At 40.7% G+C, this 27293-nt stretch overlaps 1 protein-coding gene across 8 annotated transcripts in view; it reads right to left on the bottom strand.

Moving 5' to 3' along the window:
* RFPL4B (ret finger protein like 4B) overlaps positions 1-27293 on the bottom strand; it is a 94082-nt gene that overhangs the window by 15477 nt on the left and 51312 nt on the right. For 3 of the 8 annotated variants that reach the window (XR_013555726.2, XM_078447234.2, XM_078447233.2), the window contains exons 2-4: positions 19408-20362; positions 14206-14326; positions 8739-8820 (exon numbers count right to left, since the gene is read on the bottom strand). The gene's annotated coding sequence lies outside the window, so the exon portion shown is untranslated. Of the gene's footprint in view, positions 1-2226; positions 3432-8738; positions 10407-10429; positions 12717-14205; positions 14327-19407; positions 20363-21336; positions 21782-27293 lie in introns of those variants that run through there. The other 5 variants (XM_060616437.3, XR_013555727.2, XM_078447235.2 and 2 more) reach the window with 5 other exon arrangements.

Below are 27293 nucleotides of genomic sequence, written 5' to 3'. Positions count from 1 at the left end.
TCAGACCTGGTTTTAATGTGGAAGCTACACTACCATCTTTCAAGCTTGGTATACCGCTCAATGCTATAATTAGGTCAACGTCAGACATTCATTTTATTAACGAATTTCTTAAGTTCATGTAGATATTTTATTCATGGAGAGCGATAGATCTGGGTTTGATTTCTAGGTGTGTCTCCCTAAAGCCAGGTATTGAACCTTTCTGAGACTCAGTTTGTTTATCTGTAAGCTAGGGGAAATAGAGCTTCATGCACAGTTCTGCGGAGAATTATAGATAATGTGTGTAAAGCACCTTTAATTGCCACTCAAACCATTTAAATGCCTACCAAGAAGAGGCAGAAGTCACCAGTGGCATTTATAGATTCGTTGCCATTTCCTTAATGTCTTCTCAAGTAAGAAAAAGTGTATTTTTCTTGCTTTCTTTACCACTCATTCATTGTTTTGAGTACCAAGATTTACAAGCCATTTAATAGCTTTGACTTCTTGATACTTAACTGAAGCTGTCTCTATATTACACATTATTCTCTATAACAACATTACTTTAAACTCAAGTAGTTTGAAAGTGAGTTCATCTTTCCCTCTCCTGTCCAAGTAATCAGGTGGACCTAAAGGTCTTTATATTCAAAAAACCATTTCAATGTTTCTTTTGTAGTGCTGGAAACAGTATGTCCGTTGAATCTAGACTTTATTTCTACTTCCTAATGGGTACTGAGCTACAATCTCCTTACAAATGACTAGAGACGAGTGAAGAACTCTGTGGTCCCGGAATTGAATTATTGACCTAGGATAGGGTTTGTCCTACGGGGAATTGGTAAGAAAATTATAAAACTGGACCAGACACCAAACAAGTGCAGAGTAGAGGTATAGAAGTTAATTTCTAAAATCGTGATTGTAGAGTTGAAGACTTGTTGTAGTATTCAATTTGTTACAAATGAAGAAAAGTAGTAGTAAAAAATAGAGAGAGAGGAAACAATTGAATTCCTTTTCCTTGTCCTTACCATAGGGATTTTATCCCTGGGTTCACAGAGCAATATCAGAAACATATTGAAATCGAAAGCCTCCAAACCCTGAAGCTTGTATCGATCTGATCGTGGAAGAATTTATAGGCATCCAGGTTTTCTTGGTGATCGTCACTTATCCATCCATCCATTCACTTTATGCAACAATTTTCAAGGCCCTACTATATACCACAAAGCTTGATAGGTGCTAAAGTATTAAATGAAATGTCAGGAAACTCACATTTTACGCTGGTAACCCAACTAACCACCATACAATGTGCACCACTCTTGGTGAAGGGTGGACAGCATTTGAATCATGAGGAAGAAGCCTTTAATTATGCTGGAGTAATGAAAGAAACCAGGACGAGATTTCGTTTATCATTCGCATATGCAACATATCACACTACAGCTAAGGTAAGAATAGTGTGTACGTGTATCTTCCATTCCCTGATGGTCATGTTCTCCTTTGAAGCCAGGAGGGCACATCATACTCCTTCATCTTTCCCCCACCTTGTGCAACACGATGCCCAGCATAGCAATGCCAAAGTTCCAATTGAAGTTAACTGAATTACAAAATGGATTTTGAGAAAAGAATATTGGTGCTTCAAGCACAAGTGGTGAAAGACTGAGCAATAAAGAGGTGAGTCTTTCAAAGATATTAAAGAGTTGGAGCAAAACTTTGAAATTGTCCACCTTGCCAATGAGCTGCTGAAAATCAGTCTTTATAGACCCATGTGCTGTCAGGTACTCAAAAACAATGAGTCAGAAAAAGAATAGAATGGTCAAATTTGGGACTGAGGGTCCTTTGTTTTTTAGAAAGTGAATTTTTATCGAACTACTTTTGATATTTTTTTAAAGTGAGAAGCCCCAAAGGCTTGCTTTAACAACCGTGTTGAAAAACTCCCACATGTGAACATGCCCCGTACCCTGGGCTATTTGACCTATTAAAACAAAGATTCTCCACGAGCTCACATCATCATGGAATTTTTCTTTCAAATTTATGAATCAGGCCCTTAGTGTGAATAGACAGTGAGGGAATATCTTCATGAATAGCCTCCCTATTATCATGGTTCATGACTTTTTACAGTGCAATTATTGTGGCACGTCATATCATAACATAATTGAGATTCTGGAAATGGAAATGAGAGGTAATTGAAGGGACAAGGTTACTCAAGAAAATGCAAATGCCATTTTATTTGCAAATTAAATTAAAAATATAATGAGATGGGTGTAGAAATTGAAAAATCAATTGAGAGAAACGAATTTGGGATCTTTCTAGTAGGGACATCTGTAAGAAAATTCTTCTGCTCTGACACACCTTTTCAGAGAGTAAAGCTCTTCCTGCTAGCTTGAATGGAACTTGAATGGAAGCCGGAGTAAAGGCAGATCTTTAGAACACACAGGAATAGTGGAGGCTCGGCAGGCAAATGGTGGGCTTATGGACGTGCCTGGCCTTGAACAATAAGCAATAGGGAGTTTTTCCAACGTGAACTCCAAATCAATCAAGCTGTAAGTGAAATCAACTAAAATGCGAATAATCTTCCCACAAGAAGTCAAGAGTTGTACCTACTCTCATATGACTGCTGGTCTTATACCACCAGAGGCCAAGATGCTCACAGTCTTTAATCAGAAGTCCAATTTCTGAGTGCTGGAGTTTCTTTGCTTGTTTAACATTCTCTCTCTCTCTCTCTTCTCGCTCTCTCCTTTTCCCTTTCTCTCTCGCTCTCTCCTTCTTCTTTATCTCTGTCTTTACTGATTAAAAAAAATAATAAGTTGGAGCTATCAAGACACTTTGCCTCTAAATACTTGAGCATGTGATTCTTAAGAGTGAAGGAATTCTTTATAATCACAATATCATTATCACAATAAAAAAAACCGAGGTGCAGGGGTCTATATTCCATTTGCTTTCATATCTCTTAAATCTCCTTTATTCCAGAATAGCCCACTGGCACCACTTTTTTTTTTTTTTTAATTTTTTCAGGACATTGACATTTTGTTAAGTCCATGCCACTTGGTCCATCTGGATTTGTCTAACTGTGTCCTCAGAATTAGGTTCAGGGCAAACTGAGCCATTGTGTTTAAAAGCGGACCGCAACGGTATTTACTGTTCACTCTATCTTTGAACAATGGTCTTAAAAAGAACGAAAGAATATGAGTTGACCTTTTAAAATATTTAAAGTACTAAAGAGAAGAAGTAAAGAACTGTTGACCTGTTTTGGTGCCAGAGTCTTTAGATCAGGTTAGGGCAGTATATTCATGAGGTGTTTGTGAATCTTGAAATTTCCAAGCATGTTTATAAAGGATCCGTCCGGCCTTTGGAGATTTACTCAAAACCTCCCGGTTTTTCCTCCACTGAGAGATTTTTGAACTTGAGAATTTAGAAAGTGATTGTTCATTATCCAAACTCTTTGAAAAAAGAAGAAGGAGTGGGCGGCACTGTAAAGGAAGAATCTTAGTTACCGGGATAAGAGACAAAATTTATGACTTTCCCACTGATTCCTCAGCCAATTCTGCCCCTCCCCAGTCCCCACTTCTCCAGAGATTAAAACATGCTTGAATTGGAGAAGTCGTTTCCTTCCTTCTGTTCAGTGCCAGTTCTCAGAGGAAAACATCCATTTTGCTCTTTGATTCTTGTAGCCCAGAGACGGCAATGAAAGACCCACTGCTTCCTCGAGTATAAGGGTTCCATCTGGGGGGCTGCTGGGCAGGAAGGAGAGTTGCAGGGTGTATGTGCATCAAGCGTGGGTGTGAGAATGATTTCCCCCCGGGGCCAGTTCGTTGGCCTGGAGCCCAGAGTGAACCATTCATCTACCTTAAATTGCACCGGGAAGCAGAGATGGCTGGGGGGGAGTCACTCCATGGCCCTGCCACTTTCTGCCAGCTTTCACTGGGTCTCCTCCATGGGGGATGTCCTAGAAACTGAGGCAGTTTTTGGTCTCCTCCAGGGGGAGTAAAAGACGCACCTTTCAGTGGTCAGTAAACTGTAAGTGAAATCAACAAAAATGTGAATACTCTTCCCACAAAAAGCCAGGAGTTGGACCTACTCTCATAATGACTGGTGGTCTTAGATCACCAGATGCAAGGATGCTTACAGTTTTAATCAGAAGTCCAATTTCTAAGTGCTGAGTGGATGTTAAAGACGAAAGTGCTGTTGATACAGACATAGAACCTGTTCAGACATCTGATGCTCAAAAACGGTAGGCCCAACTTGCTTCACTTTGATCTGAGAATGTTTACTTGTAACATTCAGCTTCAGGTTGTAAGAAAAAGAAACACGAAATAAAGCACATAAATAAACCTGGCTGAGCTGTTTGCAACATGCAATCAATGTCTTTAGTTTCTAATTAGGGACAGTGAGTTGAAAGTACGAGGGGTTGTTTTTGTTTCGTCTTGTGGTGGTGGTTTTCATTGTTGTTGTTGCTGTTGCTGCTGCTGTTGTTGTTGTTTGAAACAAGGAGAAAATTTTGGTCTGTTCACATGGAGGATTTGGCTGAGCCTAGGGTGGCCGATTGGTCTGGTTTGCCCGGGACCAGGGAATTTCTCAGCACAAGGGATTTTCACTGCCAAAACCAGGACTGCCCCGAGCAAATCAAGATAATAGGTCATCCTAGTAAGGCCAAAAGGGGCATAGCCTCTAAAACATGGAACGCTTGGCCTCGTCCCATTGATGTGATGTTCCAAGATCAAAGAATCCAGAGAACCAAAATGCTTGCAATTTAGGGAATTTAAAAAATTCACTAAACAATGTCTTAACATTCTAAATGGTTAATGCACCTTCAGGAGAATCTGTAAACTTTGACCACAGATAGTGAAGTTGAGATTTAGGGAAAAAATGTACATCAGAAATCTGAAATGTGGGGCGCCTGGGTGGCGCAGTCGGTTAAGCATCCGACTTCAGCCAGGTCACGATCTCGCGGTCCGTGAGTTCCAGCCCCGCGTCAGGCTCTGGGCTGATGGCTCGGAGCCTGGAGCCTGTTTCCGATTCTGTGTCTCCCTCTCTCTCTGCCCCTCCCCGTTCATGCTCTGTCTCTCTCTGTCCCCAAAATAAATAAAAAAACGTTGAAAAAAAAGAAATCTGAAATGTTGATATAGGTTTTTAATTTTCTAAAACAGTCAAATAAGAAATAGAAGAAATACCAGGTCAGAACTAACAGATTTTTCTGTTACTCATGTATCTCAATTTTCAGGAGCATTTTAGTGGTGGTGCTTTATGATGAGCTCCACACATAGGTTTGAAATCAACCATGTTTGTATTTAAGAGCCAGTAAATCTCCGGAAATTATATTAATTTATTGGAAAGCAAGGTTGAATGCACCTATTTTTTCAAAGGTTTAATAATGGCTTGCTTTTATTATGAAAACAAGTTAAACAAAATTTGTTTGGGATTCCAAACAAGGCTTTCGAGATTTTTTGTGGTTTTGAATCTTCTTTTTAGTAATAACAGCTTTGTTTAAAAGAAAAAAAAGCCTCAGATAATCACGCAAACTAGATGTCCAGTTATTTTATAACAGTCTTAGATGCTCAGAAATCCTGCTAAATGTTTCTTTATAAGTAAAAATTTGAACCGGTGCTGTCACAACAATTTCGTGGTCCAAATAGTTCTTAGGATACTTACAGTTGGAAAAATCTAAAGCATGATGGAATCTGGATGAGCTGCTATTGCAGATTGGAAAGTATAATATTTTATTTGAAATGCTTCTTGATATGATTATGTTAGCTCTTAGCAATTAAATTTTCCTTTTGAAATGAAAAATCCATACAAAGTGCTTTACATGCATTTATCTGAGTCAATCCTCATAACAATGTGAAACACTGTTAATTTCGTTGTAAAAGATGAGGAAACTGGGATACAGAGGGGTTAAGAATCTATGGAAGCACAAATAGTAAGAGACGATCTAATTCAGAAACTCACTCTTGTACCACCAAATGCTACCTTCAGTGAACTTTTAAGTGATGAAAGATGGAGGGAAGCACAACCAGGCTGGAATGGAGAAAACCAGAAGGGCAGAGTGTTGGAGAAACCAAGGAAATACACAGAATGTTTTTATTTTTTTTTAAATTTTTTTTTAACGTTTTATTTATTTTTGAGACAGGGAGAGACAGAGCATGAACAGGGGAGGGTCAGAGAGAGGGAGACACAGAATCTGAAACAGGCTCCAGGCTCTGAGCTGTCAGCACAGAGCCCGACGCGGGGCTCGAACTCATGGACCGCGAGATCATGACCTGAGCCGAAGTCGGATGCTTAACCGACTGAGCCACCCAGGCGCCCCCAGAATGTTTTTAAAGAGAGGGAGTGGTCAGCTTAGCTAAGTGCCACACACAGACCCAGGAGGACCAAAAAAGGTCAGTTGTATCTTGGCCATGAGGGACTTTTGTTGACCATAGTGAGAGAAGTTAAGGAATGGTGGGGACAAAAGCCAGATACCTGTATGAAGTAAGAAAGCAAAGTTAGGGGTTAAGCCCACTCCCTTGACCATTTGAATTCTCAAAGAAGAGAGAGCCTTGATGGTAGCTGAAAAGGGAATGACCAGTTTATTTTTCTAGGAGCCTTGGGGAGGGCAAGGCTGGAGAGGCAGGAGAGTGGGACAACGACCTAGGAATGAGATGCCATAGAGTTCCGAGGGGCCTGGGGGCAGTTGACGTAGGTCAGTGTCCTAGTGGACTTGGACTTGAGAAAGGAGTGAGGCATTCTCTGAGACCAGAAGACAGATCTTGGGAACATGTGTGGGTGTCAACAGAAGGAAGCATTAGGTACTCAACTGGTGGCTGATGATGGGCTTACCTGAGACCTAAATGTCCACGGTGTCTGGGCAGCAAGATCATCTGCTGAGACAGAAGAAGAGGGCACTAAAGGGGGTCAGAAGGACTTTGGTGAGTGTGGGGAATCTTTGAGGGACCTGGACACTCTGAACAAGTATAAGCACTGACAAGAATTTCTGAGGACCCAGCCGAGACTGGAGACCAAGTGTCTGCAGTGTCCCTGATCTGCAGGTGGTGTGGCTTTTCATCCAGAGTGTTTACTCTCCTGAGCATGGGAACAGAGAAGGCAGATACACTCCGGATTCAGCTTCGTGCAGAAGCAGTGAGAGGATGTAGTAATCAAGAAGTAAGATGACTGCCAAAAAGCTATTAAGATTGTTAATTATGCCATTCGGGCCAGATACAAAATGAGGTCCCTGCACCAGTGGTTGGAGGTCCTTTCTCCCTGTTTCATATTTTCCAATGTCCCCATTCAAGACCCAGTAGCCAAAAGTTAAATCATATGCCCAGGATATTTCCTAGAGAGTTCAAGTATTTCACACTTTGGGAGCTTGACCTACAAACACTGCTCCTGGTGTGTAAGGAAATGAACTTTTAAATCAGAACCTTACAGAAAAACATCAGAAACCAAGAAATGTGCACTAACCCCTACACACCCTGCAGAGAAAATGGACGGCGATGACTCTAAATTCAAAACAATATTTGTAGTGTGGTCTCCAGAAGAATTTCTCCCCCTGACTGTCACCGCTAAGAATGTATCCAATTTTGACAATCGCTCTAACATAACAAGCCCTCCCTTGGCTCACGTCAGTGGCAGAAATGTCACATGCCTTTGCCTGAAAAAAAAAAAAAAAAAGATGGGGCGCCTGGGTGGCTCAGTCGGCTAAGTGTCCAACTTCGGCTCAGAAGTGTCCAGCTTCTGTGCTGACAGCTCAGAGCCTGGAGCCTGCTTCACATGCTGTGTCTCCCTCTCTCTCTCTGCCCCTCCCCTTCTCTCTCTCTCTCTCTCTCTCTCTCTCTCAAGTAAATAAACATTAAAAATTTTTTTTAAAAACTTAAAAGTAAGCATTTTAAAGCATTTTAGAGACATTGTTCAGGAAGTATGTGCAGGCACTGATAAATTAGATTAAGATTATAATTTGCAGGTTTGATATAACTAAAAGCAGGGATTTCTAGAGGCAGTGCTTCATGGACTAAAACCCTTGCTCCAAAACTATCTGAGCAACTAAATTACTAAATTAACCTCTCTCTATTTCTGTTTTCTTTTCTGCCAAGTAGGTAAACTAATACTATTTTACGGGATTTCTATAAAAATCATATGCCAAGTACCTAACAGAATAGGAAATGCAGGGAGTATTTAAAAGAATAGCTATTGTTATTGCTCCGAAAAAGGCTTTGCTTGAATTCTCTGTGGTCACAGAGAAAACAAACAGTGATTACTCCCCACATCAAAAGGCTTCATGGGGCTCAAGTTGGCTTCCTTTGAATCAGCAGGGAAAGCTTCATCTGTGAGCACATATTCTTTACATTTGAGCCTCAAGGACATATCTCCAAATGCTAAAGTTTAAATTAAAGATGTTTGATTTGCATCTTAACCACCAGATGGTGGCGGGGGGGCGGGGGGGCCTTTTTGAATTTGCCTTTGTCCCCGCTTTGAGTCTCGGGTCTCCGGGATCTGGAATGTGAGGTGCCTCCAGACCGCCCCTGCCCCCATTAGTGCTTACGGCTTGCCTCTTTCATAGCACCTGGCACCCTCATCGATTTTTGTCTGTCTTCCCTGATACATCATGAATGACTTGAGGGCAAAAAATTCATCTCACTCTTATTGGTATTCCCAGTGCTTAGGCAGATAACAAATATTTGTTGAGTGACCAGGTCCTGCCCCAGCTGTGCCTCATGTTTCCACTCTTTGGAACACTCAGCTTAAATTCTTGATTAGCTAATGGACACTTCAGCTAATGGAACCGAGGTGTCTTCACTTACATCAGAGAATGAGGCAGACGGACGGTTGCACTCTGTTTCTTTTCCATCCAAACACGTCCTGATTTCCAGTTTGTTCCTGGAGCTTCCCTGCTCAGAGAGAAGCAGCTTTGAATAAGAAAGGAATGATCAAAGAATTAGGCTGCTAAGCATATATCCCAGGAAAATTTAGGCATTTATAATGGAATAAAATGGAATAAAATAAGAAAGGAATGATCAAAGAATTAGGCTACTTAGCATATATCCCAGGAAAATTTAGGCATTTATAATGGAATAAAATAAAATATAATGGAAACTCAAATTCCTCATTATGCCAAAAGGTAAATAAGTTACTACGTCAGTAGGTACGATCGGACTCAGATGTGTTAGCGGAAAATGATACAATTTCCCTACCATCCTTGAGTATGTACAGTGAGAAAAGAATCAGCCTATCAGGGTCTGCTCTGCAGATACAGGAAGGAGACACTGGCCTTATCTGTAAATAGCTGGCCAGGTAATACAGGATGAAAGATAAAGGTTTACTCTTTCTTGAGGAGGGAAACTAAAGAGAAAGGAATCCTCACACATCATCCTGCAGTCTGAGGTGTGAAAATGAGGAGAGAGGCAGGGGTCAACGCCTGTGAACTGAGTTCCTTTACAGATTGCCCTTTTGCTGCCAGACGCGTGTGTCTTTAGGATTTAACCCTTTTCAGTGGTCTTCTGTGGACCAAGTTTCACACTTTCCAGGTGGTAGTGGATTGGAGTTGGCACAGCAGACAATGGCCCCGGGGCGTGTGACGCAGCTGGGTGAGCCCAAGTAAATGCAGTGACCCAAAGTGCCGGTGGCTTCTCCTGAGGCCCCAGCACACTGCCTCATAGCAACCTGCCCAGATAGTTTCCTCCTAATCCACTCAATTCTAGCACAATCCCAATTTTGTATTTACCCTCCATTAGCTATTCTTTCAATATTATTTTTGGCCGTATAGGTCATGGACATTTCTCAGGGGATGCTCCTGAAGGCCTTCCAGAATCTCCAAGATTCTGGAATACAACAAGTAATTATTTCCCCTCTCTTTCTCTGATGAGAAGCTAAGTAGATGCTTGCACACTAACTTTAAATGCCCTCGATGGGGGCCAGTTAGGCTCACTCACTAAGAAATTGCTCCTACAATCCCACCTTTGTCAAAGCCTGTGAAGTTCAAATTGACTACAAATTTCTACTTTCCGTGGTCTGAAAAGCTAACTCGTGCATAACAAAACCCTCCATGTTCAGCCTGAGAATATCACTTCCTGAGCAATATTCACCCAAATTGGCATGGCTGTCTTTGTGGCCCATGTGTCAGGTAAATGTCACTATTTCTGCTCACCTTGTTTTCTGCATTCATTTATTGATTCATCATTCAGTAAACCACTTGCTGAGCCCTGACTATGTGTCAAGCCCACGGAATACAAAATTAAATAAAACGGAACTTCTTATCCTTGCAGACCATGCAATGTACTGAGAGAAGATAAATAAAAGTGTATTATAATCTACTGAACAAATTGCTGTGGGCCAGAGCTGTTTTTTTGTGTTTTTTGGGAAGATGACTTGGTTTCAATTAGAAGCCTACAAACAAAAGAGTTTCTAAGAGCAAAATGCTGAACATAAAATAGATCGATTCCCCAGGAACCATGGTCAATTATTTTCAAGAAATGGAAAATCGGGAAGGGCTCACCTTGATGCCATTTTCTCCTGATTGAACCAATTCCATGCGATGATAATCGATGTGGACTAACCAGGTGAGAAGCTGACCTGGAACAGGTGTTCCTGGGACTTCTTGTAGTAAAGCTAAGCTGGTGGCATTCCTTTGTGAACTACCGTACCTGAGAAAACCTTCTGATATGAGAGTTCACAAGAAATGGAGAGTCTACTTTGTCTCTAGCTTAGAGCCAAAAGCTGAGAATGCCAGTCTATTATGGCTGTGATAAAGGACAAATATAAAAATAGAACAAATGGTAATATAGACTTATACAGTGCAGTACTTTTATAATAACAGCTTTATTCAGCTATAGCTCACGTACCTAGGACACATTTCGCCCATTTGAAATTTACAATAGTTGTTAGTATAGTCACAAAGTTGTACAACTATTACACAAATCAGTTTTAGAATATTTTCATCACCCTAACGAGGAAAACCCATATCCGTGAGTTGTCACTTTTCATTTGCCCCCAACCCCTCAACCATAGGCAAACACCAGCCTACTTCCTGTACCTACGGATTTGTCTACTCTGGGCATTTTGTCTAAGTTGAATCATACAATATGTGATTCGCTGTGACTGGCTTCTTCCACTTAGCACGCTTTCAAAGTCCGTCCAAGTAATAGCACATGCCAATACTTCATTTGTTTTGATTGCCAAGTAATATTCTATTCTATGAATATACCACATTTTATTTATCTGTTCATCTGCTGATAGATATTTGAGCTGTTTCCACCTTTGGATATTAAGAATAATGCCCATGAACATTCATGTACAGGTTGTTTTTTTTTTTTTTTTTTTTGTGGACATGTACTTTTATTTCTTTGGGGTATATAACCAGAAATAAAATTGCTGAATCATGTGGCAACTATGTTAAACTAAAAGGAACTTCCAGGCTGTTCTACCAAGAATCTTTACCATTTTACATTCCCACCAGCAATGTGTGAGGATCCCTATTTCTCCACATCCTCAACAACACTTATTCTCATCTGGCTTTTTTATTATAGCTATTTTATTCATAGGTGTAATGTGGTATCTCCTTGTGGGTTTGATGACTAGTGATGTTGAGCGTCTTTTCATGTAGTTATTGGCCATTTGTAGGTATTCTTTAACGAAATGTCTATTCAGATCACTTGTCCATTTTTAAAGTGAGTTATTTATCTTTGTGTACGATACTTTTGTTTTTTAAAGCTTATTTATTTACTGAGAGACAGAGTGTAGGGGAGGGGCAGAGAGAGAGGGAAAGAGAGGAGGATTCCAAGCAGGCTCCACACTGCCAGGACAGAGACCAATGCGGGTCTTGAAATCACGAACCGCGAGATCATGACCTGAGCCGAAAGAGTTAGATGCTTAACCAACTGAGCCACCCAGGCACCCCTGTGTACAGTAGTTTTAAAGTTTACAAAAATGCTTTTATGTTTATTATTTTTACATCTTGTACAACAATGCTATGGGTATTATTATTATTATTATTATTATTATACAAGATAAGAGAACTGAGGCTCAGAGATGTCAACTGACTTGCCAAGGTCACGTAGCTATCAAGTAGCAAAGCCAAAACTTGAACCCAGCAGAGGCATATCCCCTGCCATAACTGTGAGCTCTGAAAAAGGAAGAAAATTTTCCTTGTATTCTATCTGGTACTGATTAGGCAGCCCTAATCATGTCCAAACATCATTAAATCAAATAATACTAGAACCTCTACACTAAAGATAACTCCCAAGGGAGAGTCACGCCAGAGCATTCAAAATAAATTGCATGGATGGCCAGACAGGAATCTTCCTTAATAAGACTTCTGTCCAAGACTGCCATAAATACCCCTGAGAACTCAGAAGATAAAAATAAATTTCATAACAGTGATCTTGCTGTGACCATAACCGGCCTAAAATCACACTGCTTTCTGAGGTCCTGCAGATGCTCAATTTTATTCTTCTTTTCAGAATGGGAGTTCTTCAACTTTTTCATGATTGATAAGAGCTTCTAGATGTTTCCAAATGCAGTAGGTAAATCATTTTATAGGGTCAGTGGAAACCATCAGAAAAGACCCCCACAATCTACAGAATTCCAAAGCACCTTAAACAGAACACCAATCAATTACCGCTGAGGATACATGATAAGCTTTGTGTTAATTTTAAGCTAAACATAGTATGAAAGTTACAGAATTGAAAAGAAACAGCAAAAAATGAGGTTAGGTAGAAAAACGTGGACTCTGGAGCCAGACAAACTTGAGCTCACCTGAGAGGAGGCGTCTCAGTAGCTTAAACTTTAAGTGATTTATTTATTTTATCTGAGACATGGATTCTACATTGAATTTACATTTCTTCTGTGAAATGTAAATATAGATAGATAGATAGATAATTTTTAAAAAGGCAAAACCAAAAAACCCCCAAAAATACCCTATTCTATCTAGCATTATCATAATATTAAATGAATTGTGTATGTAAAATGTCTGGCACATTACACTTGATAATGGTGCCTAATTTATGAGAACAGAAGAGAATATTTGTAGGATCTTTGCAATGTCAGTTCCATTTGAAATTAGTAGCTCTAAAAAAAGGAATACTTTTCCAGACCCATGTCCCAAAGGGCATATTTTAATATAGTAGGGGGAAAAAAAAAGAATGCTCAAGGCAATAAGAATGCTCTTGGCAACATGGCCTAAGACTTTATATTTGACAGCTAATGTATCATTGGGAAGATCTGCAACCTTGAACCAAGGATACAAACCTACAGTGTAGACACAAAGCAGTGTTTAGATGGAAATGAAATTTCCTTTTTTTGTTTTTTGCCTTCTTAAACAACCCATCACTCATTCTCTCAACAAGACCGGGCACGATTTTATCAGTCATTCTCAGATTTTATTCTTTATTGGAGGAGAGATGGCAGGAGAGATGCCTTTATTAAAGGCATAAGTTGATATAAACATGCCTTTGGAAGCTAATGCTATTTTCAAGATTGGTGTTAGGATGCACATGCCCCATTACATTCTGGGAAAAAGGAAAACTTGTGCCCAGCTGATTCTCTCGGGCAAGTACAATGCAGACGAGGTCCACCATTCTGGGTCCAACATGAAGGACTCTGGGCAGGTTAATCAGAATTTTTTACAGAACCTGTTCAAAAGAAGTTTAATATACTTTGCAATATTTCAAAGAGGAAAAAAAATGGGACCTAAAACTAGCCATTGAATTTATTAGTGAAGTTGAGCATTATACATGTGACATTTATATTTTCTCTTCTGTGATTTGTATGTTTGTAACATTTGCCCATTTTCCTATTACAGTGTTTATCTTTTCCCATGTTATTTAAGGTTTTAATCTGAGGATATTAATAGGATTGTCAAAGACAAAGCAAATATTTTCCAAGTTTTTTGTTTGCCTTTTCATTTGTTTTTTTAAATTATTGATGTAGACATGCCTTCCACTCTAATGCAGTCAAATCTGCCTTCTCCTTCATGATCTCTTGTATTGGAACATCTCCGTTTCTTCGAACCTTATTTTACAACTATACTTAATGGCATCTAATGTGACAGAAAGGCCTAGGAGGTAAGGATGAAGAGCAGCTATTCCATTAAATAATTAGGACATCTTTGGTCACTTTTAGAAAGAAATTTCTGTATACTTGTGAGTTTTGACCCAAGATTGCTGGAGTATAAACAGTAAGTGCAGACTAATATTACAAGAGCCTTGATGTGAATGTGAATAGACACTATCAACATCTATGGATGGGAAAAATGAAGACCTGAGTTGAAGATACTGACCTTGGTCTTTTACTCTGGCAGATCTGATGCGCCTTCAGAGAGACGGTGTCTGTTCCTCATGATGGCTGTGACCCTTTTGGGTGGTTAACTCTATCCTCAGAAGGAAATTCCATGACCCTATGATAGGTGGTATTTCAGGGGGAAAAAGAGAGGTTATGCATCATGATAATTGTGGTAATACTTGAGCTTGAAAGCTTTGAAGCCTTTGCCCACTTTATTTCATTTTAGCTTCAAGTGTCAAAAAGGGATAGGTAGAGAAGCATCATTATTTCCATTTTACAGAAGAAGGAAATGAATTGCCCAGAGTTTAAGCAATTGATAAAGCCCAGCATGGTACCGCTCTGTGAAATACCAGACTATATTCTTATCCTCATATGCACAGATATAGTCTTGTGAGTAAGACAAGATATAAAAGGAACAATTAAGAGCACCCAAGAGAATACACACTAGCATCAGATTAAATGCCACAAAATACTCTAATGCGTGGAACTCATAATAAATGCTGAACAGGTAACTGAGAAAAGATTATATCCATGTTGCCTGATTGTTCGAGAAAAAGTTGATGGAAATATGAGTGTTTCAAATGGGAGTTGGATTTGGACAAGTACATTGAAAGAAAGCATTTTCGACAGGACTGAAAAGAGACCACACTAGCTTAAGAACGGACGACCTGGGCGGAGAATGCGGGAGGCAGGAAGCCGGCCTGCAGGAATAGCCTTGTTAGGAGCAAGATATTCGGCTGGAGAGGTAAAGTCAAAATTTAAAGGGCCTAGAATATCAGGGTGAAACATTTGAAACTGAACCTTTCAGCAACAGAGAAGCACGGAAGATACGTTCAAAGGAGAGGGAAATGGTTAAAGATGCTTTTCTTAGGAAGACTCGTGTGATAAGAACATGCAGAGCAGAGGGAAGCAAACAGTGAGAGAGGCTAGAAAAAAAGAAAAGCAGAGGGGCAAACTCAGAATCATAGGTGCTGAAGAAACGTCTTCCCAAGAGTTCAGTCCCAGAGAGTGGAGATTACCTGATGCCAGTGAAGGGAGACAGGCAAGGAGATATATTTTTCTATCTTTTTTATCCGTATTTTATGTGTACACACACACACACACACACACTCCACTGTGCTCATGCACCAGGCACCCAAAGGCCCCTTGTTGCCTGCTTCTCTTCCAGGGCCCTGGAGAGGACAGAGCTGATGCAATTAGTTCAGACTGATAACTAGGCTTGTGGAAGTGGATGAGCCTTCAGATGCAACAGAGGAAGATATTTTTAAAAACCAAAGGCCCAAAGAGGGAGATTCGAGGAGCGCTGGTAGTTAATGGATAGGAGCAATGAACAAAGGCGATTAAGGGAGCAGAGCAGAACGGTAGCTTCCTCTGACAAGTGCACAGCACCTTCTAAAGCACTAGGTGTAAAGCCTCACATGCACTGTCAAGGGTGTGAGCGGTGAAGTTAATGGAGAAAGCAGAGTTATTCTGCCGAAGAGACCCATTTGAAAGTGAAATAGAGGTCAAAACCCCACTCTAACATGGAAATTGGAAACTGCCAGATGTTCCAATGCTGTGGTATAGTTCAAAAAGGGCAGAATTGACGGATTATTAACTGTGCCAGCTGGCATCGTGGAATTTATGTTTTCTTTGTTATGTGAAATGTACAATCATAACAGAAACATTAAAAACCTGAGTAGGTTCAAGGAAGGACATAAAACAATATAAATCAAAGTTTACTGTAATAAATATAGCTAACAGCAGAGGGCTCCCTTCAACGCCTGGCAAATTCTCAAGGCAGACAAGCTCAAGGGAAGGAGTTTTTTTTTATTTTCTGGTAACTTCTACCAGCATTGAACATTTTCATACATATGGGGGAAAAAAAACCAACTAAATAAATGAACTAAACTAAACTAAGCTAAATGTATTACAAGCATAATTTTTAGAACTTCAGGTCCTAAGATTCCTTTCTTTAAATTTTTTAACTGTATTTTTTTTTGCTAATGAGAAACTATCTGAAGTTATTAATGCAATAATTCAGGGTGGTCTAGTTATAAAATGCCTCAAGATAATACAGTAACAGCAGTTACAACCCAGAATAATAAAATATTTGGTAATTATGATAATGAATCAGTCAATAGGATTTCTTTTAAAATAAATGTAAAGATTTCTAGAATAGTGATACATGCTCCACATGGGAAATAAGTAAAAATAGAAGATAAAAAACAGTAAGCTTAGCCCTCAGATATATCCTTAGTTAACATTTTAGTTTATTTTTTTTCAGTCTCTTTTGTGTATAACTTTGTTTCCATGTTAATATATACAGTCAGATTGATTACTGTATTATGTGTAGAATTTATCATTTTCATCTTGCTTAAATAATCCACATTTTAACAAAACATTTCATAGTCCATTATAAATTCATTTGTATACATAACTCTTAATAATTACATAATACTCAGTAATATGAGTATATATCCTAAGAGGTGCTTAACGAATATAGGTACTTAACCAAATTTAAGCACATTCCAAGTGTTCTTTTTATGTAAGTGTAATATCTTTTCACTTAAAATCATTTTTTTCGTATCATGACTTAACTCCTCAGGCTAGTAGTTTTCAAGATAAAAAAACTTTAAGAAAAACAAGGGAGTATGAAATAAGTAGCCTAGCCAATTTACACATAACTTCTATTTAAGTGGAAATGACACTGTTAAACTACAAAACCTTGGTGTGGCAACAAAAGGACCATTTTTAACCACATTGCTGCCCTTGAAGGACAACTGATAGTGACTCATGGGAAATAGCCCATGAATAGCACAGAAAACATGTAAGGAGACACAAGTAGGGTTTGATTAATGAACATCATAAGCACACTATAGTCATATCTATATCTGTGTTTTTATATTGCTTTTAAATTTGTTTATACGTATTTACATTTAACTGGGAAAATGGACATAGTACATTCTGAAGTATAAATATAATTATTCTTTTACTTCATCATATTTTTGTTTTACTATTCAGAATTAATAGAAACAGTAGCCATTATGAAAAAGAGATATCAGATTGTAAAAAATAAATAAATAATAAAAATAAAGAAATGGATGCATCGGGCCATCAAAGAGAGAGAGGGAGCGCGTGTGCTCTATTTAAGCCAGTTAGCACCCCTGACATCAGTGAAAATTCTGGTGCCTGGAGCGAACAGACCAGATGCACAACACCTTCTAACACATGGTGTCTGCAGGGCTCAGCTTTTCCTTTTGCAGAATATTGTGAAGTGTGAGTGGCACAATGGACTAAGCATAAAAATCTGCAGTCTGAGTCAGATGATGTGGGTTCAAGTTTCTCCCTGATCATTACCAGATGTGTGACTTGGGAGGAGTTAAGTAATCCTTGAAATTCACTTAGGGGTAAAAAAAAAAAAAGTGATTTTTATAACCCTCTAATGCATTTCAGACTACCTACCTAATGACACAGACAGCATTTCCATAAAATGGCAATTTTGACCTATAATCCCTACATCCAAACACACAGAATAGAAACCCAGGAGGGCTATACTCTGCAACCAGGGCTCTTTAGCAAATCAGGGCCTGGAAAGAGTGGACATCAGATTAAACACAAGCTGTTTTTAAATCAAATTGAAATCCTGTTTACATTTTTCATAAGATATTTTAGAGATTAAGTATTGGAATCATTTACAAAGCATATTATTGTATGCAGTAGACTATAGTGTAGCCATATTTTCAACCAGTGATTTTTAATTTATGATGATGAAAAATATGGATAAAGTAGGCTTTGTCTCAAAATGTTGTCATTTGATTTGCACACTGTCCTTAGAAAGGATAATGATTTTCCAAAGGCTAGTTTTACTGCTAGCCAGGTACAGCACTCATTTAAATACTGATGTTTTTGTTTAAATACACATGTCTGAGGACTTCCTTGGATTCATCAAGGTACATCGTTAACTATACCATGAGTCAGCAAATTTCAACCCTTCAACTCAGGGGCCAAATCCAGCCTGCTGCCTGTTTCTGTACAGCCCTCAAGCTAAGAATAATTTTTAAATTTTTAATGGTTAGAAAAATCAAAAGAACTATAATGGTTCATCACACATAGAAATTATATGAAATTCCAAGTTTAGCATCCGTAAAATTTTGAATTTCATCAGAAAATTTGTGGAAATCTGTTTTCTCTCTTGTTACATAAGCACTTACATAATATCCTCAAATTTGCCTCTTGGCCTACAAAGACTAAAACATTTTGTTTACTATCTGGCTCCATACAGAAAAAGTTTGCCAAACCCTGAACCATGCCAAAACCCAAAACCATTCTTCAGTGTTCCTTGGGCTCTTTATGAATAATTAAAGACTGTGCCCCTTTCATATTAGAAGCAAATAGTCAATAGCAGTGGTTCTCCAAAATTCTGTACTTTGCAATTACCTGGGTAGCTTCAGAAAATATTGATGTTTGTGTCCCAGCCCCAGAGACTGTGACTTAACTGGTCTGGGGTATGCCCTCAGCTTTGAAAGCTTTAAAAAAAAACCATGCGTAGGTGATTCTAATATGGAGTTTAGCAACAACTGATTTGGCACTTTGGCAAATTCAATCCACTCCACTTCACCCGGGCCTTCCCTCCTGCTGATTCCCCAGCACATGGCCCATTGCAGCTGCCCTCAACCCTTCAAACTCCCAAACCTCTTATTCCTGCTGCCCCATACTCCATTTCTTGTAGCGCAGGAGTCCCTGACCAACTCAACTGAGAAGTTCAAGGCCAATCCACTACCAAGTTTGCCTGTCTTACCTTCTGAACAGAATTCCTTCCTGAAGTTAATTCTCTTCTGTCCTGACCCTTCTAGAGGGAATACACCATGGTGATTTAAAAGAGGTTGCTTGGGGTGCCTGGGTGGCTCGGCCAGCTGAGCATCCGACTTCGGCAGGGGTCATGATCTCACGGTTTGTGGGTTTGAGCCCTGTGTCAGGCTCCGTGCTGACAGCAGAGCCTCCCTGGGATTCTCTCTCTGTCCCTCTCATTCCCTCTCTCTCTCTCTCTCTCAGAAATAAATAAACAAAAAAGAGAGAGAGAGCTATTGCTTGCATCAGGGCTGAATTTGAGTCCCTAGTCCTTTATTTATAAGCTATGCAAGCTTGAACAAATCGTTTAATCAGTTCAACTATCAGTTTTGTCATTCATAAAGTAGGATTAAGAATAAAACCTACCTCAGTACACCTGTGTGGCTCAGTCGGTTGAGTGTCCACCTTCATGATCTCGTAGGTCATGATCTCGCAGTCTGTGAGCTCCAGCCCTACGTTGTTAGGCTCTGTGCTGACAGCTCAGAGCCTGGAGCCTGCTTCAGATTCTGTCTCTCTCTCTCTCTCTCTCTCTCTCTCTGCCCCTCCCCTGCTTGTTCTCTAAAGAAATAAATACATACATAAATAAATACATAAACAAACTTGAAAATTTTTTTTAAAAAAAGAATAAAACCTACCTCATAGGGATCTTTGTGAGAATTCAATGAAATTTGCTTGCTAAAGTGTGGTCCTCAGACTAGCATCATTAGCACCACGTAAGCACTTGTTAGAAATGCCGAATTTCATACTCCACCCAGATCTTCCAAAACAGAATCTGCCTTTTAATGAGATCTGATAGTGATTTGTGTACACATTAAAGTTCGAGAATCACGGTGCTAGGAAGATCTTATTTCACTGTGTGTCCAGGCAGAGTCTCTGCTCAGCCCCTCTACAGCAATACCCAATATATGTGATGTTGCTGGTGCCCTTAAGGGTGTCTTTTTTTATGTACAAAAAGAAATTTCCTTCAGGTAAAAAAAAAAAAAAGAAATTGATTTGTCAGCCATGTACAAAAGAATTTGAAATTAAGAGAGACTAGGGTGGGGGCAAGGGACGGCTAAAAAGTGCAGGGTCACCTTTATACAACTTAGGAAAAGATGCTCCTGCTGAGCATTGAGCATTCATCACCTCACAGGCACACACCTGGTGAGCTGACAGAGTCCTTGTGCAATTTAGAAACACATACTCCCATGGGCTGCTGTTGTCAAGTTTTAGACCGCATGGCTCGCCAAATGCTGCAATGGCCCGACCAGTTGTCCTTGGCAACATGTGGCAATACTTTGAAGGTGAGTTTACATGAGGTCCCGAAGTAGTGTGTGGTCCACTGGAATGAAAAGAATGAAAAACGCAAGGGTGGATCCAAAAGAAAATGCCAAAATGACAGAGGGCAATGGAGAAGAGGTAGGGTAGAAAATGGACCTGGGGTTATTAAGGAAGACTTCTGGAAAGAGGTAGGATTTGACACAAATCTCAAGGATCTATGTAACTGAGATGTGAGGGGGAGGTGGAATCACATATTAAATATGTTACAAACAGTACTGGACTGTGAGAGAGACTATATTTTGAGATTGGCAGGATGAACCGTGGACAAGAAGGCAAATGGGGGTATTGAAAAGCCTAAACTCATTAGACTATAAATATGAAACCATTTTATTTTCTTCCAATAACTGTCCCCATCTATGCTAGACCGACCCCTCCACCCCCGCCACACACACACACACACACACACACACACACACACACACACATCTTAGCCCTAGTCCATGGGTTTATTTGGTTAAGTCTTAATGTTACATCTAATTCATCATGTTCTTCTCCCTTCCCCCAGCCAGGGGCACGGTCTTTATCAGTTTCCCTCTTTCTCCTCTTTCCAGAACTATCTCCTCTAGAGGTGGAGCAGGGCAGAGTAAGGCTGCATACCTGCCTGCTTACCTGTGGTTCCAACATGCTTCATGCTCTCCAGTATGCCCCCTCCAACCCACAACTCTGGGCACTGGAAGTTCCTAATTAATTTTGTCCACATCTTTGGCTGACCCCAGCTCGCATTGTCATGTCACATGCTTTTGTCCTTCACTGTGGGATTCCTCTAGAGACAGTTAACCCCAAACTCAGTCTAACTTTCTTGGTCAGTTCCCAGGCTTGCAACAAGTACATGTGGAACCATCTCAGTTTATCTTGGAAAGGGGTGCGTGTCAACTGGGGCAGTGATGAGAAATCTTATGACATCTCCACCTGACATTCCCCTCCCCAACATGCAAGTGCACGTACATCACCTCTATAAACGCCCTACCTACACACCTGACAGCTCAGAGGTAGTTCATCAGCTCTGCTATATAAGCAGATATTCAACCAGGGAATAAAGCGTCAGTCTGCCTTTCCTGAGCCACTCCCAAGTTTATGAACGATTCTCTTGGACCTCCCTCTCTTTCCTTCAATGGAGGAGATGAAGAGAGAACGTGAACACTTTGTTCCTTCAAAAGACTCCTCTTCTCAGTTGTTGTTGTTGTTGTTGTTTTTAAATATCAGGAGGAGGTGAAAGACAATGGAGTAGTAACCCCAGGTCTGCTGGATAATCCTTATCAAGCCCTGCAAAGAGATAGCAGGTCTCAGTAGCTGTGGTTCCTGGGGCTTAGAATTTGGGGTACATATTCCCAGCTTTGAGTCTTTGATGGTTCTGGGACAACACGAAAAATCTCACTCAGCCCCTGATGTTGCACTGTTATAAGATAAAGAAATTAATTCTCAGAGAAGGGCAGATGTTTTCCCAATATTAAATAAGAGGTGAGATTTAAATACCAACATCATACTTCTTCCACTGGTTCTTGATAAATGCAACTTACCTATCCATAACCCAAAAGCTTTTGAGCTAGAAGACTCCAGGAAAATAGGAGGGAATAGGCACATTCTGTAAGCACAGTTAGCAGTCTCTCCCAGTAGCTATGATTATGCACCTTTTACAAATTTATATGATTAATCATAGTGCTGAAGGCTGAGCCTAACTCACTCATCAGTTACAAGCATCTCAGTGTATTATGTTGGTTTAAGAATCATTGACTGTATATATTACCCCACAGATTTTGACTTGTTGAAGACTGAGGTAAATACCAAAGGGTATTAACATACCCAGCTAGTAAATGAGGAAGGGCTTCCCTTGAGAACACTGTTTCACCTACACTGAGACATTCCAATCTATAGCCATGGACAGCTATGCTCAAGCCAGCTTCCCGTGCCTTCAGAAAGGTCAAGCTGGAGATCATCTTAACTAAACATTTATTTTTAAGTTAGGCCAGGTCTATACAAGCAGAGAGAGAGAATATTCCCCCCTTATCTAAAGTATTTGGTTCTTCTCCAAGGAGCAAACCAAGATCATCTGCAGACATGTTTAGAGGTAGGACACTGGGCATTTACTTAAAACTTCAAGTTACTGAATATTTATGTAATCTTCTCTTTTACTGGGGATTAGAAGGTTTGCCTGTATGGAAACACTACTCTGAGAAAGCTGATGTAAGACGGCACTTAGTCAGATGAAGGCATTTTAGAATCCATTCAAATCAAACGTTACTTCAGCAAACAAGTATTTACTGAGCACCTGCTCTGTGCTGAGCACTGTTATAGTTCTTTACTCAGTACAAGTTCTCTGCGAACCAGATATTTTCTTTCCGTTTTTTTCTAAAGGCACAATGTAGAGATATTCTGTACAGAGAGATTCAATGTAGAGAAATTCTTGACTCCTTGTCCACGCCTGTGATTGCACTGATCCGTGCTGCCTACGATCAAGATCTTTGGTGCTTTCTGGTTAGAAAGACTGCTTTTTCTTTATGGACGTAACTCCCTTTGAGTTGGCAACAGCTGGGAAATCTTTGCTCGCTTCACTTAATTGAGCTGTCATCTGAGATCCCAGTCCAGATTTTTTTTAAAGAAGGAAGAGAGGGGGCGCCTTGGTGGCTCAGTCGGTTAAGCGTCTGACTTCAGCTCAGGTCACGATCTCGCGGTCCGTGAGTTTGAGCCCCATGTCAGGCTCTGGGCTGATGGCTCAGAGCCTGGAGCCTGCTTCCGATTCTGTGTCTCCCTCTCTCTCTGCCCCTCCCCCGTTCATGCTCTGTCTCTCTGTCTCAAAAATAAATAAACGTTAAAAAAAATTTAAAAAAAAGAAGGAAGAGAGGGAGAAGGAAAGAAGAGAAGGGAGCAAGAGAGGAAGGGAGGCAGACAAGATACAGTTAATTCTAGCCCCTAAGATTGTAGTCTTCATTCGTGGCTTTTTGAAGGGGAATTAACATGCCATTCTCCCGATATTCAATTTTGTGGGGAAGGAGTTCTAGGGAAATGTTCAGGAATTACTGTTCAAGTGTCATTATTAATTATGTCACCATCGTTCGATGATGCATCGCCCATTTATATGTGTATCTTCTTCCCCTTGATAAGAGGTGATCAGCACATGGTTGAATTAAAGAAAAAAATAAATGTCTGAAGGCAACCTGAGTGTTTAAGTGCCTGCCCACAGGACTTAAATAATCCATGACACCTGGTGAAAGGACACAAGGCCACCAAGAAAAGACTCCACAGAGGGGTGGAGCCATCCAGACACGACGTTATGGGCAGGGATAACCTGCAGATTTATAACATTTAAAACATGAAGCAGAAACTGTAGAAGTTACTGCACCTAGAAGAGCTTTCTTATGACCTGGAATAATAGAAATTTAACTAAGTTTCTTTTACAAGTCTCTCGGTCTTATTTAATACAAAGAACCAAGCAATCCATTATCTTATTAGAAAAGATCAAAATAACAATGCAGGAAATAGAAGTGAGAAGACAGCAACAAAGGAGAAATAGAGGTGAGAGGAAGGGAGGGGAGGGAGGAAATGTGGGGAAGAGAGAGAGAGAGAGAGAGACTAATTTCTTCCTTTAGAGCTAACCTGGGAGTATAGAGCCATGAAATAAAGCACCTGCCTCTACTTGAAAGATAGCATTGTGTTTGCACTAATGCCCCATATAAGACATCAGTTTTCAGCTAATGCCACTGAGACAGGATGAAGAGCTTCCAATAGTTTGGAAGCAGCATGCAGTCTGCCCAGTTTATTTCAGAAATAAAAAAAAGAATGAAGTAACACAGCAAAATGTATGTTCCCCCTTGGTCCACTGAAACATCAAACTCCAGGGTGAGATTAATGTAGTATCATTCCCTCAAGCATTTTGTTTTCAAATATGTGCTTGCCGGCTTCAGGAAAACTGATACTTAGGAGAAAATGGAATCGTACATAATCCAAGCAATGGACATTGTTCTGATATCTGTGTCTGGCTTTAAAATATTTCAAGTCCAAAGACAATGGGCTTCAAAGTGACCATCAGAGGGGTACACCCATCTTCCCTCCAGTGGAACACAGGAGAAATGGGAAGGAGAGGCCAGCAGCCTGCTTTGGTGGCAAGATAAAGAGAAAGCTGAGTCTGGGTTGAGAGGAAATTGTGCTCCCTTCTGACAGAGGGTCAAAAGTCTGTAGAACTCAGCTCAAATGTAGAACATATAGCGGTAAGGCAGAGACTACCTGAAGTGACCTCCAGTGAGTCACAATCTATACACCCACCTCCCATTGAATGTGGGCAGAACCTGTGATTTGCTTCTCCCTGACAGAATATGGCAAAGGGGATTAGATGGCAATTCTCCTGATGATGCGACTTTGTGTGGCAAAGCGTTGGAACGTCACTCCCTGGATTAAGCAAAGATGATGGGATAGTCCTGCCCCCATCATTACATTCATTACATCATGTAAGACTCTCTTCGCAAACTGGATAGAGAGAGTTAACTTATGTTTTTGTTGGTGTTTTTTTTTTTTTTTGAGGTTTCAGTATTTTATTCAAGTTTTACTTGAAGTGATGATAATTACAGCATTTGGGTTTTTTTTTTTAATTTTTTAATGTTTATGTATTTTTGAAAGAGAGATAGAACACAAGTGGGGGAGGGACAGAGAGAGAGAGGGAGACACAGAACCTGAAGCAGGCTGCAGGCTCTGAACTGTCAGCACAGAGCCCGACACGGGGCTTGAACCCATGAGCTGCGAGATCACGGCCTGAGCCAAAGTCGGATGCTTAACCAAGTGAACCACCCAGGAGCCCCCAACTACAGCATTTGAAGGGGAGGATCTAATTCCACACAAAATGGAAGACTCTAAAACGTACCCATTAGGGGCGCCTGGGTGGCTCAGTCGGTTGGGCGTCCAACTTCGGCTCAGGTCATGATCTCGCGGTCCGTGAGTTCGAGCCCCGCGTCCGGCTCTGTGCTGACAGCTCAGAGCCTGGAGCCTGTTTCGGATTCTGTGTCTCCCTCTCTCTCTGACCTTCCCCCATTTATGCTCTGTCTCTCTCTGTCTCAAAAATGAATAAACGTTAAAAAAAAAATTTAAAATGTACCCATTAAACTGCTAAAAAAAAAAAAATAGAGTAAACTGCCATGCTGTCAAAGGTCCTTTGAGAGAGACATAAAACAAAAAACTCAAATAGTCTCTGGGAGCTAAAAGAAGCCCCTGGCTGACAGCCAGCCAGGAAACAGGGACCTCAGTCTTAACAACCACCGAATTCTGAATTCTGAATTCTGCCAACAATCGCATGAGCTTGGAAGAGGACCCCAAGCTTCAGGTCAGCCCACCTGACACCTTATCTGGAAACTTATGCGACCCCGAGCAGAGGACCCAGACCCCTGACCCAGGAGTCTGAGATAATGAAGGTGTGTTGTTTTAAGCCACCAAGTTTCTGGTGATTTTTAATGCAGCAATAGAAAACTAATATAATATCAGCAAGGATCCCGCCCAGGGTGCAAAGGGACCCCCAACAACTGGAGTCTGTGGGGTGAGCATCTAAAACCAGAAGCTGATTGATGGTCGGCAGTGGTCTGCCAAAGTACAAGGTCACCGTAGAGGTATCCGATGATGATGGGAGTCTCTGAGGAACTCGCAGATCGTGAGAGAAGAGGTGAACAATCTGACAGGTCTAGAGAGCTCAAAATCCCTGAGAGCCAGGGAGAACTCCCCATTCCCTAACCCAGTAGGGTGTTAGCAAAACAGCTACCCAGAGAGGGAAAGGCTTGATTTATAGCATTTGCCCATTTCTGTGGTGTAGAGACTCTCACCATGACCGGATTCAAGCTACCAACAGTTTAACAGCTTACTCACAATTTTCCTGATCTCTAATAATCAGCTGTTGGGAGCCAGTGTTTAACACAGCAGGTCTCCTGTATTTCCTCCACCCTGGAGGGAGAATCAGCCAGCCTGGGGGGAAGTGGGGAGAGCGGAAGCCTGACCTTCAACAATAGGTTCCCAGTCAGTCGGGAGGGGGTGAAGAGACTTAACCCTGAATGGCGAAGGAAGCGTTGATTCATACCAGTTAGACTGGCTCCAGAAGTTGAGACCCAACCTAAGGTAACGTTGAATTGCGCATTATACGAGGGTGAGTAAAGGTCATGGTCTGCCCAGATTTTCAAACACACACTCACACAGGTGCATGCACACACATGCACACACACATACACACATATTACTAACAAGATAAATTAATCTTCTCTGTAGGTTTAACTATCCAAGACAGAAATAAAAGTTGCAGAGTTACCATTTTCTTTCTTCTTCTTCTTTTTAAAACAATTTCTTAACATTCCCCTCTTTTCTCAAAGTGCCTTTATAAGTGAGGGGACTCTTAAATCCCAACATTAGACACATGAATGACTAAATGACTGAGGTCAATCTCCTAATGTGTTTCTCTGTTTAGAAGTGCTAGGCCATCTCAGGAAGCCCCCTGCTAAAAGGCAGCTTGTCCGGCTAAGGTGTGCACACGGGTGTACCGCTGTGAGGCATCTCAGGAGACAGAAGCCAGGGGAAAGAACCCTCAGATTTTAAAGGCAGTGAGAATTAAGCGGCTTTGCCTACCTAAATGGAACTGACAGCCAAATGGGAAGAGACAATGGGGCTAAACATGAATGCTTGCTTCAGGGTAGAAAGAGGAAAGACACTTTAACCTTGGGTGGAACCAGAACTCCGGGGTCAAGGTGAATCTGTCTGCACTGTTTCCATGGGATTTCCACTCGTAAGTTCTCTGGTGAGTCATCTGAGAGCAGGTTGAGCCGTTGCCATGGGTTACCTTCCTTTTAGAACATGTTCTAAGGGAGCGAAGCCTTGGAATTTTCATCCATGTGTATCAAGTTCTGGAAGGATATCACTTTGAGTTCTACATCACACATCGAGATGTGGGCTGTCCGTGGCAACTGTTCTTTGTA

Source organism: Panthera onca, chromosome B2, assembly GCF_046562875.1.
Source record: "Panthera onca isolate mPanOnc1 chromosome B2, mPanOnc1 haplotype 2, whole genome shotgun sequence".
Classification (NCBI taxonomy): domain Eukaryota; kingdom Metazoa; phylum Chordata; class Mammalia; order Carnivora; family Felidae; genus Panthera; species Panthera onca.
This window is presented reverse-complemented; position numbering and strand designations above follow the sequence as displayed.